The sequence below is a fragment of the Salmo salar genome, chromosome 12 (genome assembly GCF_965601325.2).
Source record: "Salmo salar chromosome 12, fSalSal1, whole genome shotgun sequence".
Lineage (NCBI taxonomy): Eukaryota > Metazoa > Chordata > Actinopteri > Salmoniformes > Salmonidae > Salmo > Salmo salar.
In genome coordinates this window covers 72,618,114-72,643,817 of record NC_138302.1, presented here as the reverse complement: position 1 = coordinate 72,643,817, position 25,704 = coordinate 72,618,114, and positions in this window count along the sequence as shown.

Genomic DNA, 25,704 nt, shown 5'->3' with positions numbered 1-25,704 from the left:
ACACACACATAACACAGTACACACACACTCTAACACACACATAACACAGTACACACACTCTAACACACACATAACACAGTACACACACGCTCTAACACACACATAACACAGTACACACACGATCTAACACACACATAACACAGTATACACACGCTCTAACACACACATAACACAGTACACACACGCTGTTACACACACATAACACAGTACACACACGCTCTAACACACACATAACACAGTACACACACGCTCTTACACACACATAACACAGTACACAAACGCTCTAACACACACATAACACAGTACAGACACGCTCTAACACACGCATAACACAGTACACACACTCTCTTACAAACGCATAACACAGTACACACACTCTCTTACACACGCATAACACAGTACACACACGCTCTAACACACACATAACACAGTACACACACGCTCTAACACACACATAACAGTACACACACTCTCTAACACACACATAACACAGTACACACACACTCTTACACACACATATCAGAGTACACACACGCTCTTACACACACATAACACAGTACACACATGCTCTAACACACACATAACACAGTACACACACGCTCTTACACACACATAACACAGTACACACACGCTCTAACACACACATAACACAGTACACACACGCTCTAACACACACATAACACAGTACACACACGCTCTTACACACGCATAACAGTACACACACGCTCTAACACAGTACACACACGCTCTTACACGCACATAACACAGTACACACACGCTCTAACACACACATAACACAGTACACACACGCTCTAACACACACATAACAGAGTACACACACGCTCTTACACACACATAACACAGTACACACACGCTCTAACACACACATAACACAGTACACACACGCTCTAACACACACATAACACAGTACACACACGCTCTAACACACACATAACACAGTACACACACGCTCTAACACACACATAACACAGTACACACACGCTCTAACACACACATAACACAGTACACACACGCTCTAACACACACATAACACAGTACACACACGCTCTTACACACACATAACACAGTACACACACGCTCTAACACACACATAACACAGTACACACACGCTCTAACACACACATAACACAGTACACACACGCTCTAACACACACATAACACAGTACACACACGCTCTAACAAACACATAACACAGTACACACACGCTCTTACACGCACATAACACAGTACACACACGCTCTAACACACACATAACACAGTACACACACGCTCTTACACACACATAACACAGTACACACACGCTCTTACACACACATAACACAGAACACACACGCTCTTACACACACATAACACAGTACATACACGCTCTAACACACACATAACACAGTACACACACACTCTAACACACACATAACACAGTACACACACGCTCTAACACACACATAACACAGTACACACACGCTCTAACACACACATAACACAGTACACACACGCTCTAACACACACATAACACAGTACACACACGCTCTTACACACACATAACTCAGTACACACACGCTCTAACACACACATAACACAGTACACACACGCTCTTACACACACATAACACAGTACACACACGCTCTAACACACACATAACACAGTACACACACGCTCTAACACACACATAACACAGTACACACACGCTCTTAAACACGCATAACAGTACACACACGCTCTAACACAGTACACACACGCTCTTACACACACATAACACAGTACACACGCTCTAACACACACATAACACAGTACACACACGCTCTAACACACACATAACAGAGTACACACACGCTCTTACACACACATAACACAGTACACACACGCTCTAACACACACATAACACAGTACACACACGCTCTAACACACACATAACACAGTACACACACGCTCTAACACACACATAACACAGTACACACACGCTCTAACACACACATAACACAGTACACACACGCTCTAACACACACATAACACAGTACACACACGCTCTAACACACACATAACACAGTACACACGCTCTAACACACACGTAACACAGTACACACACGCTCTAACACAGTACACACACGCTCTTACACGCACATAACACAGTACACACACGCTCTAACACACACATAACACAGTACACACACGCTCTAACACACACATAACAGAGTACACACACGCTCTTACACACACATAACACAGTACACACACGCTCTAACACACACATAACACAGTACACAAACGCTCTAACACACACATAACACAGTACACACACGCCCTAACACACACATAACAGTACACACACGCTCTAACACACACATAACACAGTACACACGAGCTCTAACACACACATAACACAGTACACACACGCTCTAAAACACACATAACACAGTACACACACGCTCTAACACACACATAACACAGTACACACACGCTCTTACACACACATAACACAGTACACACACGCTCTAACACACACATAACACAGTACACAAACGCTCTAACACACACATAACACAGTACACACACGCTCTAACACACACATAACAGTACACACACGCTCTAACACACACATAACACAGTACACACGCGCTCTAACACACACATAACACAGTACACACACGCTCTAAAACACACATAACACAGTACACACACGCTCTAACACACACATAACACAGTACACACACGCTCTTACACACACATAACACAGTACACACACGCTCTAAAACACACATAACACAGTACACACACGCTCTTACACACACACATAACAGTACACACACACTCTTACACACACAACACAGTACACAAACGCTCTTACACACACATAACACAGTACACACATGCTCTAACATACACATAACACAGTACACACACACTCTAACACACACATAACACAGTACACACACGCTCTAACACACACATAACACAGTACACACACGCTCTAACACACACATAACACAGTACACACACGCTCTAACACACACATAACACAGTACACACATGCTCTAACACACACATAACACAGTACACACACGCTCTTACACACGCATAACACAGTACACACACGCTCTAACACACGCATAACACAGTACACACACGCTCTAACACACACATAACACAGTACACATGCTCTAACACACACATAACACAGTACACACACGCTCTAACACAGTACACACACGCTCTTACACGCACATAACACAGTACACACACGCTCTAACACGCACATAACACAGTACACACACGCTCTAACACACACATAACAGATTACACACACGCTCTTACACACACATAACACAGTACACACACGCTCTAACACACACATAACACAGTACACACACGCTCTAACACACACATAACACAGTACACACACGCTCTAACACACACATAACACAGTACACACACGCTCTAACACACACATAACAGTACACACACGCTCTAACACACACATAACACAGTACACACGCGCTCTAACACACACATAACACAGTACACACGCGATCTAAAACACACATAATACAGTACACACACGCTCTAACACACACACATAACAGTACACACACACTCTTACACACACAACACAGTACACAAACGCTCTTACACACACATATCACAGTACACACACGCTCTTACACACACATAACACAGTACACACACGCTCTTACACACACACATAACAGTACACACTAACTCTTACACACACACATAACAGTACACACACACTCTTACACACACAACACAGTACACAAACGCTCTTACACACACATATCACAGTACACACACGCTCTTACACACACATAACACAGTACACACACGCTCTTACACACACACATAACAGTACACACACGCTCTAACACACACATAACACAGTACACACGCGCTCTAACACACACATAACACAGTACACACGCGATCTAAAACACACATAATACAGTACACACACGCTCTAACACACACATAACACAGTACACACACGCTGTTACACACACATAACACAGTACACACACGCTCTAACACACACATAACACAGTACACACACGCTCTAACACACACATAACACAGTACACACACGCTCTAACACACACATAACACAGTACACACACGCTCTAACACACACATAACACAGTACACACACGCTCTAACACACACATAACACAGTACACACGCTCTAACACACACGTAACACAGTACACACACGCTCTAACACAGTACACACACGCTCTTACACGCACATAACACAGTACACACACGCTCTAACACACACATAACACAGTACACACACGCTCTAACACACACATAACAGAGTACACACACGCTCTTACACACACATAACACAGTACACACACGCTCTAACACACACATAACACAGTACACAAACGCTCTAACACACACATAACACAGTACACACACGCCCTAACACACACATAACAGTACACACACGCTCTAACACACACATAACACAGTACACACGAGCTCTAACACACACATAACACAGTACACACACGCTCTAAAACACACATAACACAGTACACACACGCTCTAACACACACATAACACAGTACACACACGCTCTTACACACACATAACACAGTACACACACGCTCTAACACACACATAACACAGTACACAAACGCTCTAACACACACATAACACAGTACACACCTTCTAACACACACATAACAGTACACACACGCTCTAACACACACATAACACAGTACACACGCGCTCTAACACACACATAACACAGTACACACACGCTCTAAAACACACATAACACAGTACACACACGCTCTAACACACACATAACACAGTACACACACGCTCTTACACACACATAACACAGTACACACACGCTCTAAAACACACATAACACAGTACACACACGCTCTAACACACACATAACAGAGTACACACACGCTCTTACACACACATAACACAGTACACACACGCTCTAACACACACATAACACAGTACACACACGCTCTAACACACACATAACACAGTACACACACGCTCTAACACACACATAACACAGTACACACACGCTCTAACACACACATAACACAGTACACACACGCTCTAACACACACATAACACAGTACACACACGCTCTAACACACACATAACACAGTACACACACGCTCTTACACACACATAACACAGTACACACACGCTCTAACACACACATAACACAGTACACACACGCTCTAACACACACATAACACAGTACACACACGCTCTAACACACACATAACACAGTACACACACGCTCTAACAAACACATAACACAGTACACACACGCTCTTACACGCACATAACACAGTACACACACGCTCTAACACACACATAACACAGTACACACACGCTCTTACACACACATAACACAGTACACACACGCTCTTACACACACATAACACAGAACACACACGCTCTTACACACACATAACACAGTACATACACGCTCTAACACACACATAACACAGTACACACACACTCTAACACACACATAACACAGTACACACACGCTCTAACACACACATAACACAGTACACACACGCTCTAACACACACATAACACAGTACACACACGCTCTAACACACACATAACACAGTACACACACGCTCTTACACACACATAACTCAGTACACACACGCTCTAACACACACATAACACAGTACACACACGCTCTTACACACACATAACACAGTACACACACGCTCTAACACACACATAACACAGTACACACACGCTCTAACACACACATAACACAGTACACACACGCTCTTAAACACGCATAACAGTACACACACGCTCTAACACAGTACACACACGCTCTTACACACACATAACACAGTACACACGCTCTAACACACACATAACACAGTACACACACGCTCTAACACACACATAACAGAGTACACACACGCTCTTACACACACATAACACAGTACACACACGCTCTAACACACACATAACACAGTACACACACGCTCTAACACACACATAACACAGTACACACACGCTCTAACACACACATAACACAGTACACACACGCTCTAACACACACATAACACAGTACACACACGCTCTAACACACACATAACACAGTACACACACGCTCTAACACACACATAACACAGTACACACGCTCTAACACACACGTAACACAGTACACACACGCTCTAACACAGTACACACACGCTCTTACACGCACATAACACAGTACACACACGCTCTAACACACACATAACACAGTACACACACGCTCTAACACACACATAACAGAGTACACACACGCTCTTACACACACATAACACAGTACACACACGCTCTAACACACACATAACACAGTACACAAACGCTCTAACACACACATAACACAGTACACACACGCCCTAACACACACATAACAGTACACACACGCTCTAACACACACATAACACAGTACACACGAGCTCTAACACACACATAACACAGTACACACACGCTCTAAAACACACATAACACAGTACACACACGCTCTAACACACACATAACACAGTACACACACGCTCTTACACACACATAACACAGTACACACACGCTCTAACACACACATAACACAGTACACAAACGCTCTAACACACACATAACACAGTACACACACGCTCTAACACACACATAACAGTACACACACGCTCTAACACACACATAACACAGTACACACGCGCTCTAACACACACATAACACAGTACACACACGCTCTAAAACACACATAACACAGTACACACACGCTCTAACACACACATAACACAGTACACACACGCTCTTACACACACATAACACAGTACACACACGCTCTAAAACACACATAACACAGTACACACACGCTCTTACACACACACATAACAGTACACACACACTCTTACACACACAACACAGTACACAAACGCTCTTACACACACATAACACAGTACACACATGCTCTAACATACACATAACACAGTACACACACACTCTAACACACACATAACACAGTACACACACGCTCTAACACACACATAACACAGTACACACACGCTCTAACACACACATAACACAGTACACACACGCTCTAACACACACATAACACAGTACACACATGCTCTAACACACACATAACACAGTACACACACGCTCTTACACACGCATAACACAGTACACACACGCTCTAACACACGCATAACACAGTACACACACGCTCTAACACACACATAACACAGTACACATGCTCTAACACACACATAACACAGTACACACACGCTCTAACACAGTACACACACGCTCTTACACGCACATAACACAGTACACACACGCTCTAACACGCACATAACACAGTACACACACGCTCTAACACACACATAACAGATTACACACACGCTCTTACACACACATAACACAGTACACACACGCTCTAACACACACATAACACAGTACACACACGCTCTTACACACACATAACACAGTACACACACGCTCTAACACACACATAACACAGTACACACACGCTCTAACACACACATAACACAGTACACACACGCTCTAACACACACATAACACAGTACACACACGCTCTAACACACACATAACACAGTACACACGCTCTAACACACACGTAACACAGTACACACACGCTCTAACACAGTACACACACGCTCTTACACGCACATAACACAGTACACACACGCTCTAACACACACATAACACAGTACACACACGCTCTAACACACACATAACAGAGTACACACACGCTCTTACACACACATAACACAGTACACACACGCTCTAACACACACATAACACAGTACACAAACGCTCTAACACACACATAACACAGTACACACACGCCCTAACACACACATAACAGTACACACACGCTCTAACACACACATAACACAGTACACACGAGCTCTAACACACACATAACACAGTACACACACGCTCTAAAACACACATAACACAGTACACACACGCTCTAACACACACATAACACAGTACACACACGCTCTTACACACACATAACACAGTACACACACGCTCTAACACACACATAACACAGTACACAAACGCTCTAACACACACATAACACAGTACACACACGCTCTAACACACACATAACAGTACACACACGCTCTAACACACACATAACACAGTACACACGCGCTCTAACACACACATAACACAGTACACACACGCTCTAAAACACACATAACACAGTACACACACGCTCTAACACACACATAACACAGTACACACACGCTCTTACACACACATAACACAGTACACACACGCTCTAAAACACACATAACACAGTACACACACGCTCTTACACACACACATAACAGTACACACACACTCTTACACACACAACACAGTACACAAACGCTCTTACACACACATAACACAGTACACACATGCTCTAACATACACATAACACAGTACACACACACTCTAACACACACATAACACAGTACACACACGCTCTAACACACACATAACACAGTACACACACGCTCTAACACACACATAACACAGTACACACACGCTCTAACACACACATAACACAGTACACACATGCTCTAACACACACATAACACAGTACACACACGCTCTTACACACGCATAACACAGTACACACACGCTCTAACACACGCATAACACAGTACACACACGCTCTAACACACACATAACACAGTACACATGCTCTAACACACACATAACACAGTACACACACGCTCTAACACAGTACACACACGCTCTTACACGCACATAACACAGTACACACACGCTCTAACACGCACATAACACAGTACACACACGCTCTAACACACACATAACAGATTACACACACGCTCTTACACACACATAACACAGTACACACACGCTCTAACACACACATAACACAGTACACACACGCTCTAACACACACATAACACAGTACACACACGCTCTAACACACACATAACACAGTACACACACGCTCTAACACACACATAACAGTACACACACGCTCTAACACACACATAACACAGTACACACGCGCTCTAACACACACATAACACAGTACACACGCGATCTAAAACACACATAATACAGTACACACACGCTCTAACACACACATAACACAGTACACACACGCTCTTACACACACATAACACAGTACACACATGCTCTAAAACACACATAACACAGTACACACACGCTCTTACACACACACATAACAGTACACACACACTCTTACACACACAACACAGTACACAAACGCTCTTACACACACATATCACAGTACAAACACGCTCTTACACACACATAACACAGTACACACACGCTCTTACACACACACATAACAGTACACACTAACTCTTACACACACACATAACAGTACACACACACTCTTACACACACAACACAGTACACAAACGCTCTTACACACACATAACACAGTACACACACGCTCTAACACACACATAACACAGTACACACACTCTCTAACACACACATAACACAGTACACACACGCTCTAACACACACATAACACAGTACACACACGCTCTTACACGCACATAACACAGTACACACACGCTCTTACACACACATAACACAGTACACACACGCTCTAACACACACATAACACAGTACACACACGCTCTTACACACACATAACACAGTACACACACACTTACACACACATAACACAGAACACACACGCTCTTACACACACATAACACAGTACATACACGCTCTAACACACACATAACACAGTACACACACACTCTAACACACACATAACACAGTACACACACTCTAACACACAAATAACACAGTACACACACGCTCTTACACGCACATAACACAGTACACACACGCTCTTACACACACATAACACAGTACACACACGCTCTAACACACACATAACACAGTACACACACGCTCTTACACACACATAACACAGTACACACACACTCTTACACACACATAACACAGAACACACACGCTCTTACACACACATAAGACAGTACATACACGCTCTAACACACACATAACACAGTACACACACACTCTAACACACACATAACACAGTACACACACTCTAACACACACATAACACAGTACACACACGCTCTAACACACACATAACACAGTACACACACGATCTAACACACACATAACACAGTATACACACGCTCTAACACACACATAACACAGTACACACACGCTGTTACACACACATAACACAGTACACACACGCTCTAACACACACATAACACAGTACACACACGCTCTTACACACACATAACACAGTACACAAACGCTCTAACACACACATAACACAGTACACACACGCTCTAACACACGCATAACACAGTACACACACTCTCTTACACACACATAACACAGTACACACACTCTCTTACACACGCATAACACAGTACACACACACTCTAACACACACATAACACAGTACACACACGCTCTAACACACACATAACAGTACACACACTCTCTAACACACACATAACACAGTACACACACACTCTTACACACACATATCAGAGTACACACACGCTCTTACACACACATAACACAGTACACACATGCTCTAACACACACATAACACAGTACACACACGCTCTTACACACACATAACACAGTACACACACGCTCTAACACACACATAACACAGTACACACACGCTCTTACACACACATAACACAGTACACACACGCTCTAACACACACATAACACAGTACACACACGCTCTAACACACACATAACACAGTACACACACGCTCTAACACACATAACACAGTACACACACGCTCTAAAACACACATAACACAGTACACACACGCTCTAACACACACAGAACACAGTACACACACACTCTAACACACACATAACACAGTACCCACACGCTCTTACACACACATAACACAGTACACACACGCTCTTACACACACATAACACAGTACACACACACTCTTACACACACATAACACAGTACACACACGGTCTTACACACACATAACACAGTACACACACGCTCTAACACACACATAACACAGTACACACACGCGCTAACACACACATAACACAGTACACACGCTCTTACACACACATAACACAGTACACACACGCTCTTACACACACACATAACAGTACACACACGCTCTTACACACACATATAACACAGTACACACACGCTCTTACACACACATAACACAGTACACACACGCTCTAACACACACATAACACAGTACAAACACGCTCTTACACACACATAACACAGTACACACACGCTCTTACACACACATAACACAGTACACACACGCTCTAACACACACATAACACAGTACACACACGCTCTAACACACACATAACACAGTACACACACGCTCTAACAAACACATAACACAGTACACACACGCTCTTACACGCACATAACACAGTACACACACGCTCTAACACACACATAACACAGTACACACACGCTCTTACACACACATAACACAGTACACACACGCTCTTACACACACATAACACAGAACACACACGCTCTTACACACACATAACACAGTACACACACGCTCTAACACACACATAACACAGTACACACACACTCTAACACACACATAACACAGTACACACACGCTCTAACACACACATAACACAGTACACACACGCTCTAACACACACATAACACAGTACACACACGCTCTAACACACACATAACACAGTACACACACGCTCTTACACACACATAACTCAGTACACACACGCTCTAACACACATAACACAGTACACACACGCTCTTACACACACATAACACAGTACACACACGCTCTAACACACACATAACACAGTACACACACGCTCTAACACACACATAACACAGTACACACACGCTCTTACACACGCATAACAGTACACACACGCTCTAACACAGTACACACACGCTCTTACACGCACATAACACAGTACACACACGCTCTAACACACACATAACAGTACACACACGCTCTAACACACACATAACACAGTACACACGCGCTCTAACACACACATAACACAGTACACACGCGATCTAAAACACACATAATACAGTACACACACGCTCTAACACACACAACACAGTACACACACGCTCTTACACACACATAACACAGTACACACACACTCTAAAACACACATAACACAGTACACACACGCTCTTACACACACACATAACAGTACACACACACTCTTACACACACAACACAGTACACAAACGCTCTTACACACACATATCACAGTACACACACGCTCTTACACACACATAACACAGTACACACACGCTCTAACACACACATAACACAGTACACACACGCTCTTACACACACATAACACAGTACACACACACTCTTACACACACATAACACAGAACACACACGCTCTTACACACACATAACACAGTACATACACGCTCTAACACACACATAACACAGTACACACACACTCTAACACACACATAACACAGTACACACACTCTAACACACAAATAACACAGTACACACACGCTCTTACACGCACATAACACCGTACACACACGCTCTTACACACACATAACACAGTACACACACGCTCTAACACACACATAACACAGTACACACACGCTCTTACACACACATAACACAGTACACACACACTCTTACACACACATAACACAGAACACACACGCTCTTACACACACATAAGACAGTACATACACGCTCTAACACACACATAACACAGTACACACACACTCTAACACACACATAACACAGTACACACACTCTAACACACACATAACACAGTACACACACGCTCTAACACACACATAACACAGTACACACACGATCTAACACACACATAACACAGTATACACACGCTCTAACACACACATAACACAGTACACACACGCTGTTACACACACATAACACAGTACACACACGCTCTAACACACACATAACACAGTACACACACGCTCTAACACACACATAACACAGTACACACACGCTCTAACACACACATAACACAGTACACACACGCTCTAACACACACATAACACAGTACACACACGCTCTAACACACACATAACACAGTACACACGCTCTAACACACACGTAACACAGTACACACACGCTCTAACACAGTACACACACGCTCTTACACGCACATAACACAGTACACACACGCTCTAACACACACATAACACAGTACACACACGCTCTAACACACACATAACAGAGTACACACACGCTCTTACACACACATAACACAGTACACACACGCTCTAACACACACATAACACAGTACACAAACGCTCTAACACACACATAACACAGTACACACACGCCCTAACACACACATAACAGTACACACACGCTCTAACACACACATAACACAGTACACACGAGCTCTAACACACACATAACACAGTACACACACGCTCTAAAACACACATAACACAGTACACACACGCTCTAACACACACATAACACAGTACACACACGCTCTTACACACACATAACACAGTACACACACGCTCTAACACACACATAACACAGTACACAAACGCTCTAACACACACATAACACAGTACACACCTTCTAACACACACATAACAGTACACACACGCTCTAACACACACATAACACAGTACACACGCGCTCTAACACACACATAACACAGTACACACACGCTCTAAAACACACATAACACAGTACACACACGCTCTAACACACACATAACACAGTACACACACGCTCTTACACACACATAACACAGTACACACACGCTCTAAAACACACATAACACAGTACACACACGCTCTTACACACACACATAACAGTACACACACACTCTTACACACACAACACAGTACACAAACGCTCTTACACACACATAACACAGTACACACATGCTCTAACACACACATAACACAGTACACACACACTCTAACACACACATAACACAGTACACACACGCTCTAACACACACATAACACAGTACACACACGCTCTAACACACACATAACACAGTACACACACGCTCTAACACACACATAACACAGTACACACATGCTCTAACACACACATAACACAGTACACACACGCTCTTACACACGCATAACACAGTACACACACGCTCTAACACACGCATAACACAGTACACACACGCTCTAACACACACATAACACAGTACACATGCTCTAACACACACATAACACAGTACACACACGCTCTAACACAGTACACACACGCTCTTACACGCACATAACACAGTACACACACGCTCTAACACGCACATAACACAGTACACACACGCTCTAACACACACATAACAGATTACACACACGCTCTTACACACACATAACACAGTACACACACGCTCTAACACACACATAACACAGTACACACACGCTCTAACACACACATAACACAGTACACACACGCTCTAACACACACATAACACAGTACACACACGCTCTAACACACACATAACAGTACACACACGCTCTAACACACACATAACACAGTACACACGCGCTCTAACACACACATAACACAGTACACACGCGATCTAAAACACACATAATACAGTACACACACGCTCTAACACACACATAACACAGTACACACACGCTCTTACACACACATAACACAGTACACACACGCTCTAAAACACACATAACACAGTACACACACGCTCTTACACACACACATAACAGTACACACACACTCTTACACACACAACACAGTACACAAACGCTCTTACACACACATATCACAGTACACACACGCTCTTACACACACATAACACAGTACACACACGCTCTTACACACACACATAACAGTACACACTAACTCTTACACACACACATAACAGTACACGCACACTCTTACACACACAACACAGTACACAAACGCTCTTACACACACATAACACAGTACACACACGCTCTAACACACACATAACACAGTACACACACGCTCTAACACACACATAACACAGTACACACACGCTCTAACACACACATAACACAGTACACACACGCTCTTACACGCACATAACACAGTACACACACGCTCTTACACACACATAACACAGTACACACACGCTCTAACACACACATAACACAGTACACACACGCTCTTACACACACATAACACAGTACACACACACTCTTACACACACATAACACAGAACACACACGCTCTTACACACACATAACACAGTACATACACGCTCTAACACACACATAACACAGTACACACACACTCTAACACACACATAACACAGTACACACACTCTAACACACAAATAACACAGTACACACACGCTCTTACACGCACATAACACAGTACACACACGCTCTTACACACACATAACACAGTACACACACGCTCTAACACACACATAACACAGTACACACACGCTCTTACACACACATAACACAGTACACACACACTCTTACACACACATAACACAGAACACACACGCTCTTACACACACATAAGACAGTACATACACGCTCTAACACACACATAACACAGTACACACACACTCTAACACACACATAACACAGTACACACACTCTAACACACACATAACACAGTACACACACGCTCTAACACACACATAACACAGTACACACACGATCTAACACACACATAACACAGTATACACACGCTCTAACACACACATAACACAGTACACACACGCTGTTACACACATATAACACAGTACACACACGCTCTAACACACACATAACACAGTACACACACGCTCTTACACACACATAACACAGTACACAAACGCTCTAACACACACATAACACAGTACACACACGCTCTAACACACGCATAACACAGTACACACACTCTCTTACACACACATAACACAGTACACACACTCTCTTACACACGCATAACACAGTACACACACACTCTAACACACACATAACACAGTACACACACGCTCTAACACACACATAACAGTACACACACTCTCTAACACACACATAACACGGTACACACACACTCTTACACACACATATCAGAGTACACACACGCTCTTACACACACATAACACAGTACACACATGCTCTAACACACACATAACACAGTACACACACGCTCTTACACACACATAACACAGTACACACACGCTCTAACACACACATAACACAGTACACACACGCTCTTACACACACATAACACAGTACACACACGCTCTAACACACACATAACACAGTACACACACGCTCTAACACACACATAACACAGTACACACACGCTCTAACACACATAACACAGTACACACACGCTCTAAAACACACATAACACAGTACACACACGCTCTAACACACACAGAACACAGTACACACACACTCTAACACACACATAACACAGTACCCACACGCTCTTACACACACATAACACAGTACACACACGCTCTTACACACACATAACACAGTACACACACACTCTTACACACACATAACACAGTACACACACGCTCTTACACACACATAACACAGTACACACACGCTCTAACACACACATAACACAGTACACACACGCGCTAACACACACATAACACAGTACACACACGCTCTTACACACACATAACACAGTACACACACGCTCTTACACACACACATAACAGTACACACACGCTCTTACACACACATATAACACAGTACACACACGCTCTTACACACACATAACACAGTACACACACGCTCTAACACACACATAACACAGTACAAACACGCTCTTACACACACATAACACAGTACACACACGCTCTTACACACACATAACACAGTACACACACGCTCTAACACACACATAACACAGTACACACACGCTCTAACACACACATAACACAGTACACACACGCTCTAACAAACACATAACACAGTACACACACGCTCTTACACGCACATAACACAGTACACACACGCTCTAACACACACATAACACAGTACACACACGCTCTTACACACACATAACACAGTACACACACGCTCTTACACACACATAACACAGAACACACACGCTCTTACACACACATAACACAGTACACACACGCTCTAACACACACATAACACAGTACACACACACTCTAACACACACATAACACAGTACACACACGCTCTAACACACACATAACACAGTACACACACGCTCTAACACACACATAACACAGTACACACACGCTCTAACACACACATAACACAGTACACACACGCTCTTACACACACATAACTCAGTACACACACGCTCTAACACACATAACACAGTACACACACGCTCTTACACACACATAACACAGTACACACACGCTCTAACACACACATAACACAGTACACACACGCTCTAACACACACATAACACAGTACACACACGCTCTTACACACGCATAACAGTACACACACGCTCTAACACAGTACACACACGCTCTTACACGCACATAACACAGTACACACACGCTCTAACACACACATAACAGTACACACACGCTCTAACACACACATAACACAGTACACACGCGCTCTAACACACACATAACACAGTACACACGCGATCTAAAACACACATAATACAGTACACACACGCTCTAACACACACATAACACAGTACACACACGCTCTTACACACACATAACACAGTACACACACACTCTAAAACACACATAACACAGTACACACACGCTCTTACACACACACATAACAGTACACACACACTCTTACACACACAACACAGTACACAAACGCTCTTACACACACATATCACAGTACACACACGCTCTTACACACACATAACACAGTACACACACGCTCTTACACACACACATAACAGTACACACTAACTCTTACACACACACATAACAGTACACACACACTCTTACACACACAACACAGTACACAAACGCTCTTACACACACATAACACAGTACACACACGCTCTAACACACACATAACACAGTACACACACGCTCTAACACACACATAACACAGTACACACACGCTCTAACACACACATAACACAGTACACACACGCTCTTACACGCACATAACACAGTACACACACGCTCTTACACACACATAACACAGTACACACACGCTCTAACACACACATAACACAGTACACACACGCTCTTACACACACATAACACAGTACACACACACTCTTACACACACATAACACAGAACACACACGCTCTTACACACACATAACACAGTACATACACGCTCTAACACACACATAACACAGTACACACACACTCTAACACACACATAACACAGTACACACACTCTAACACACAAATAACACAGTACACACACGCTCTTACACGCACATAACACAGTACACACACGCTCTTACACACACATAACACAGTACACACACGCTCTAACACACACATAACACAGTACACACACGCTCTTACACACACATAACACAGTACACACACACTCTTACACACACATAACACAGAACACACACGCTCTTACACACACATAAGACAGTACATACACGCTCTAACACACACATAACACAGTACACACACACTCTAACACACACATAACACAGTACACACACTCTAACACACACATAACACAGTACACACACGCTCTAACACACACATAACACAGTACACACACGATCTAACACACACATAACACAGTATACACACGCTCTAACACACACATAACACAGTACACACACGCTGTTACACACACATAACACAGTACACACACGCTCTAACACACACATAACACAGTACACACACGCTCTTACACACACATAACACAGTACACAAACGCTCTAACACACACATAACACAGTACACACACGCTCTAACACACGCATAACACAGTACACACACTCTCTTACACACACATAACACAGTACACACACTCTCTTACACACGCATAACACAGTACACACACACTCTAACACACACATAACACAGTACACACACGCTCTAACACACACATAACAGTACACACACTCTCTAACACACACATAACACAGTACACACACACTCTTACACACACATATCAGAGTACACACACGCTCTTACACACACATAACACAGTACACACATGCTCTAACACACACATAACACAGTACACACACGCTCTTACACACACATAACACAGTACACACACGCTCTAACACACACATAACACAGTACACACACGCTCTTACACACACATAACACAGTACACACACGCTCTAACACACACATAACACAGTACACACACGCTCTAACACACACATAACACAGTACACACACGCTCTAACACACATAACACAGTACACACACGCTCTAAAACACACATAACACAGTACACACACGCTCTAACACACACAGAACACAGTACACACACACTCTAACACACACATAACACAGTACCCACACGCTCTTACACACACATAACACAGTACACACACGCTCTTACACACACATAACACAGTACACACACACTCTTACACACACATAACACAGTACACACACGCTCTTACACACACATAACACAGTACACACACGCTCTAACACACACATAACACAGTACACACACGCGCTAACACACACATAACACAGTACACACACGCTCTTACACACACATAACACAGTACACACACGCTCTTACACACACATAACACAGTACACACACGCTCTTACACACACATAACACAGAACACACACGCTCTTACACACACACATAACAGTACACACACGCTCTTACACACACACATAACACAGTACACACACGCTCTTACACACACATAACACAGTACACACACGCTCTAACACACACATAACACAGTACAAACACGCTCTTACACACACATAACACAGTACACACACGCTCTTACACACACATAACACAGTACACACACGCTCTAACACACACATAACACAGTACACACACGCTCTAACACACACATAACACAGTACACACACGCTCTAACAAACACATAACACAGTACACACACGCTCTTACACGCACATAACACAGTACACACACGCTCTAACACACACATAACACAGTACACACACGCTCTTACACGCACATAACACAGTACACACACGCTCTTACACACACATAACACAGAACACACACGCTCTTACACACACATAACACAGTACACACACGCTCTAACACACACATAACACAGTACACACACACTCTAACACACACATAACACAGTACACACACGCTCTAACACACACATAACACAGTACACACACGCTCTAACACACACATAACACAGTACACACACGCTCTAACACACACATAACACAGTACACACACGCTCTTACACACACATAACTCAGTACACACACGCTCTAACACACATAACACAGTACACACACGCTCTTACACACACATAACACAGTACACACACGCTCTAACACACACATAACACAGTACACACACGCTCTAACACACACATAACACAGTACACACACGCTCTTACACACGCATAACAGTACACACACGCTCTAACACAGTACACACACGCTCTTACACGCACATAACACAGTACACACACGCTCTAACACACACATAACACAGTACACACACGCTCTAACACACACATAACAGAGTACACACACGCTCTTACACACATAACACAGTACACACACGCTCTAACACACACATAACACAGTACACACACGCTCTAACACACACATAACACAGTACACACACGCTCTAACACACACATAACACAGTACACACACGCTCTAACACACACATAACAGTACACACACGCTCTAACACACACATAACACAGTACACACGCGCTCTAACACACACATAACACAGTACACACACGCTCTAAAACACACATAACACAGTACACACACGCTCTAACACACACATAACACAGTACACACACGCTCTTACACACACATAACACAGTACACACACGCTCTAAAACACACATAACACAGTACACACACGCTCTTACACACACACATAACAGTACACACACACTCTTACTCACACAACACAGTACACAAACGCTCTTACACACACATAACACAGTACACACACGCTCTAACACACACATAACACAGTACACACACGCTCTAACACACACATAACACAGTACACACACGCTCTAACACACACATAACACAGTACACACACGCTCTTACACGCACATAACACAGTACACACACGCTCTAACACACACATAACACAGTACACACACGCGCTTACACACACATAACACAGTACACACACGCTCTTACACACACATAACACAGTACACACACGCTCTTACACACACACATAACAGTACACACATGCTCTTACACACACACATAACACAGTACACACACGCTCTTACACACACATAACACAGTACACACACGCTCTAACACACACATAACACAGTACACACACGCTCTAACACACACATAACACAGTACACACACGCTCTTACACACGCATAACAGTACACACACGCTCTAACACAGTACACACACGCTCTTACACGCACATAACACAGTACACACACGCTCTAACACACACATAACACAGTACACACACGCTCTAACACACACATAACAGAGTACACACACGCTCTTACACACACATAACACAGTACACACACGCTCTAACACACACATAACACAGTACACACACGCTCTAACACACACATAACACAGTACACACACGCTCTAACACACACATAACACAGTACACACACGCTCTAACACACACATAACACAGTACACACACGCTCTAACACACACATAACACAGTACACACACGCTCTAACACACACATAACACAGTACACACACGCTCTTACACACACATAACACAGTACACACACGCTCTAACACACACATAACACAGTACACACACGCTCTTACACACACATAACACAGTACACACACGCTCTAACAAACACATAACACAGTACACACACGCTCTTACACACACATAACACAGTACACACACGCTCTAACACACACATAACACAGTACACACACGCTCTAACACACACATAACACAGTACACACACGCTCTAACACACAAAACACAGTACACACACGCTCTAAAACACACATAACACAGTACACACACGCTCTAACACACACATAACACAGTACACACACACTCTAACACACACATAACACAGTACACACACGCTCTTACACACACAACACAGTACACACACGCTCTTACACACACATAACACAGTACACACACGCTCTTACACACACACATAACAGTACACACATGCTCTTACACACACACATAACACAGCACACACACGCTCTTACACACACATAACACAGTACACACACGCTCTAACACACACATAACACAGTACACACACGCTCTTACACACACATAACACAGTACACACACGCTCTTACACACACATAACACAGTACACACACGCTCTAACACACACATAACACAGTACACACACGCTCTAACACACACATAACACAGTACACACACGCTCTAACAAACACATAACACAGTACATACACGCTCTTACACGCACATAACACAGTACACACACGCTCTAACACGCACATAACACAGTACACACACGCTCTTACACACACATAACACAGTACACACACGCTCTTACACACACATAACAAAGAACACACACGCTCTTACACACACATAACACAGTACATACACGCTCTAACACACACATAACACAGTACACACACACTCTAACACACACATAACACAGTACACACACGCTCTAACACACACATAACACAGTACACACACGCTCTAACACACACATAACACAGTACACACACGCTCTAACACACACATAACACAGTACACACACGCTCCAACACACACATAACACAGTACACACACGCTCTAACACACACATAACACAGTACACACACGCTCTTACACACGCATAACACAGTACACACACGCTCTAACACACACATAACACAGTACACACACGCTCTAACACACACATAACACAGTACACACGCTCTAACACACACGTAACACAGTACACACACGCTCTAACACAGTACACACACGCTCTTACACGCACATAACACAGTACACACACGCTCTAACACACACATAACACAGTACACACACGCTATAACACACACATAACAGAGTACACACACGCTCTTACACACACATAACACAGTACAGACACGCTCTAACACACACACATAAGAGTACACACACACTCTTACACACACAACACAGTACACAAACGCTCTTACACACACATAACACAGTACACACACGCTCTAACACACACATAACACAGTACACACACACTCTAACACACACATAACACAGTACACACACGCTCTAACACACACATAACACAGTACACACACGCTCTAACACACACATAACACAGTACACACACGCTCTAACACACACATAACACAGTACACACACGCTCTAACACACACATAACACAGTAGACATACGCTCTTACACACGCATATCACAGTACACACACGCTCTAACACACACATAACACAGTACACACACGCTCTAACACACACATAACACAGTACACATGCTCTAACACACACATAACACAGTACACACACGCTCTAACACAGTACACACACGCTCTTACACGCACATAACACAGTACACACACGCTCTAACACACACATAACACAGTACACACACGCTCTAACACACACATAACACAGTACACACACGCTCTAACACACACATAACACAGTACACACACGCTCTAACACACACATAACACAGTACACACACGCTCTTACACACACACATAACAGTACACACATGCTCTTACACACACACATAACACAGCACACACACGCTCTTACACACACATAACACAGTACACACACGCTCTAACACACACATAACACAGTACACACACGCTCTTACACACACATAACACAGTACACACACGCTCTTACACACACATAACACAGTACACACACGCTCTAACACACACATAACACAGTACACACACGCTCTAACACACACATAACACAGTACACACACGCTCTAACAAACACATAACACAGTACATACACGCTCTTACACGCACATAACACAGTACACACACGCTCTAACACGCACATAACACAGTACACACACGCTCTTACACACACATAACACAGTACACACACGCTCTTACACACACATAACAAAGAACACACACGCTCTTACACACACATAACACAGTACATACACGCTCTAACACACACATAACACAGTACACACACACTCTAACACACACATAACACAGTACACACACGCTCTAACACACACATAACACAGTACACACACGCTCTAACACACACATAACACAGTACACACACGCTCTAACACACACATAACACAGTACACACACGCTCCAACACACACATAACACAGTACACACACGCTCTAACACACACATAACACAGTACACACACGCTCTTACACACGCATAACACAGTACACACACGCTCTAACACACACATAACACAGTACACACACGCTCTAACACACACATAACACAGTACACACGCTCTAACACACACGTAACACAGTACACACACGCTCTAACACAGTACACACACGCTCTTACACGCACATAACACAGTACACACACGCTCTAACACACACATAACACAGTACACACACGCTATAACACACACATAACAGAGTACACACACGCTCTTACACACACATAACACAGTACAGACACGCTCTAACACACACACATAAGAGTACACACACACTCTTACACACACAACACAGTACACAAACGCTCTTACACACACATAACACAGTACACACACGCTCTAACACACACATAACACAGTACACACACACTCTAACACACACATAACACAGTACACACACGCTCTAACACACACATAACACAGTACACACACGCTCTAACACACACATAACACAGTACACACACGCTCTAACACACACATAACACAGTACACACACGCTCTAACACACACATAACACAGTAGACATACGCTCTTACACACACATATCACAGTACACACACGCTCTAACACACACATAACACAGTACACACACGCTCTAACACACACATAACACAGTACACATGCTCTAACACACACATAACACAGTACACACACGCTCTAACACAGTACACACACGCTCTTACACGCACATAACACAGTACACACACGCTCTAACACACACATAACACAGTACACACACGCTCTAACACACACATAACACAGTACACACACGCTCTAACACACACATAACACAGTACACACACGCTCTAACACACACATAACACAGTACACACACGCTCTAACACACACATAACAGTACACACACGCTCTAACAAACACATAACACAGTACACATGCGCTCTAACACACACATAACACAGTACACACACGCTCTAAAACACACATAACACAGTACACACACGCTCTAACACACACATAACACAGTACACACACGCTCTTACACACACATAACACAGTACACACACGCTCTAAAACACACATAACACAGTACACACACGCTCTTACACACACACATAACAGTACACACACACTCTTACACACACAACACAGTACACAAACGCTC